The sequence below is a fragment of the Aplysia californica genome, unplaced genomic scaffold (genome assembly GCF_000002075.1).
Source record: "Aplysia californica isolate F4 #8 unplaced genomic scaffold, AplCal3.0 scaffold00005, whole genome shotgun sequence".
Taxonomy (NCBI): domain Eukaryota; kingdom Metazoa; phylum Mollusca; class Gastropoda; order Aplysiida; family Aplysiidae; genus Aplysia; species Aplysia californica.
Genome location: NW_004797275.1, coordinates 181,134 through 183,607, shown reverse-complemented (window position 1 = coordinate 183,607; position 2,474 = coordinate 181,134). Strand labels below are relative to the sequence as shown.

Here is a 2,474-nt window from a genome sequence, read left to right as displayed (position 1 = left end):
CCCCGTAATATTACAATGTTCGCTTATAATACTAATAATATTATGACGTTTTTATCACACAGATCCGTACTACAATCATTGTTCCATGCGCTTTACATAATATTCATAAAGAACCTGCATAATATGTTCCGTGCAATTTACAGATCGGCAAAAGATTGCATGTTGTAATGGTCGTATAATTGAGCGGCAATCTTAAGATTGCGCTGCACATTTTAACGATCGTATAATTCACTTCCATCTTTATTCTTTTACTCACATCAAGGAACATTCATGTATATTTTTTTCAAAAGTGCAAAAACATGAACATTATGATTAAAATTAGATATGACACCGAAGAGCTCACAAGAATGATACAAAATTATATAATCGTTAAAATGCGCAGAGCAATCTTAAAATTGCCAAACAATCTTAAGATTGCCACGCAATGATAGGAATAAAACGTGCAGCACAATCTTAAGATCGGTAAATTGCGAGGAACACATACACAGATACCCTACGTACGCACATAATAATACATGTATGCAGTTCTACATTTCTACTAAAAAAAAATAACAGAGCAGATCATTCAAGCAAAACATTGCATACACTCTTTCTTACTAGATCTAATAAGGAAACAATTGAGGCTCAAGTCAATTTCAAAAGCGCCTTAATTACAAATAAAACAAATTACAGTGGAATTGAGGAGCGAAAAAAGTGTTGACTTTGAGCAAGGTTGACTTTATCCATTGTACTACTCGTCATTGAAAATTGAAGATGACAGCTGCAAAATTATAAAGTACCTGATAACAAGATATTAGTCGAGCTCAATTTCAGTGAGTATAATTCTGAAGTTGTCACCAAAACTAGAGGTAATGAGTGAACAATGTAATTGGAGGTGTGTACCCCACTAGCTCAGGACCTAAATATCTCTTCTTAAATCAATTCATCTTGGGATTTAGCCCCAAATTATTGACTTTACGCAAGGTTAACACTCAAGCGGTTGACTGTGCATGTATCAGAAACACAATTTCTTAAACAAAGAAGGTAAGAAACGGGACCACAGGGAGGTGTTGACTGTAAACAAGAGTTGACTCTATCAGGATTCCACTGTATCTGTTATTACTGATCATTATGCTTTAAACAAAAAGTAGTTATCATCAACAAAGGCAGTGTTCATCATCATGTCAACATTTTTTTTAGAACAGGGGCATCTGCTGAGCTGTCTTCCAAATATGGGTCCTGTTCCAACTTCCTGCTCTGTCTCCTCTTCCTCCTCTTCTTCGTCCACCCCTATTTCTTACAGTGTAAAGCCCCGTGCCTCTTCAATGCTGCAATACTTGGAAAATATTTTCCATATTACTTGTGGCCTCTGCACACCATGCAGGCTCCCTTGACCAAGACCACCCTTTGTATTTCTTATTTTTTCATCTCACAAAAGTGTAAGATTGCATTAGTTCAAGACCCCCCCCCCCCTTTTCCAGGTGTAAGATTATATTTGAACAGCCCCTGAGGTGTTGGCCTTCATTCAATAGGTCCGTGTTCGAATCCGGACAACGACGGAAAATCTTCGTCTTAAAAATGTGTCCTTTTCCACCTTTTCCTGCTCTCTAACAATGTTCTGTCGATAAGGGTAGGGTCTGGCCGCCACCCGTACAAAAATTCACAATTTCCTACCAGCTGAAAATATTTAACGTGTCCCGCACGCTCATATAAACCGTATACAGTTGCGAGCGCCGTAAAACGCTTACCACCCCCCCAAAAAAAACAAACACAACAAAACCAAACAAAAACAACCAACAACAAACAACAAACACAAAAACACCGAGAGTTGGTGATGTTAGTTTGTGCCCTTGATAAAAAAATTCCACAGAGCCAAAAAGTCTATCAGAAAACCGAACTTAATTTTAAATTTTTAGATCCCGCACCTCTGTTATGGAGCACGCCACAGTTTTCGTTAGTGGCCTTACTTTCTTTTTAATTCTACTAGCTGTCTGCCAAAATAAGGCCATATGGGGAAATATTGTTGTTATCAAGGGTAGCGACACTAATTGGAGATACGGGCTACATAAATCAGACCACAATGTACAACTTTACGGCCCCCTGTCTCCGTTGAATGTACAACTTTTCAACCCGTGTCTACGTTGTAGAGGACGTCACAGTTTTTCGGCACTGTTTCTATCTTCTTTGTTTTTCTGTTCTCATTGGTATCTTCCATGTCAAATGTTACGATGGCACGACCTGAATTATGCCCTTCTAACAGGAGCTCTATTTCGAGATCGGGGTTACAGAAATACAAGGCCTGCCTGTACCTACGTCAGGGATCAGTGTAACGGTGCATGATAATGATAATAAATAAATCTAGTAATAATAAAATAAATAAATAACAATATTAATAGCACTAATAATAATATAATACTATAATGATTATGATAATGAAAATAATGAAAATGAATAATAATAATAATAATAATAATAATAATAATAATAATAATAAT

At 36.8% G+C, this 2,474-nt stretch overlaps 1 protein-coding gene across 1 annotated transcript in view; it reads right to left on the bottom strand.

The window, feature by feature from the left end:
- Positions 1-2,474, bottom strand: part of LOC101857688 — a gene marked incomplete at its 3' end in the record, with an annotated part of 37,576 nt that overhangs the window by 6,969 nt on the left and 28,133 nt on the right.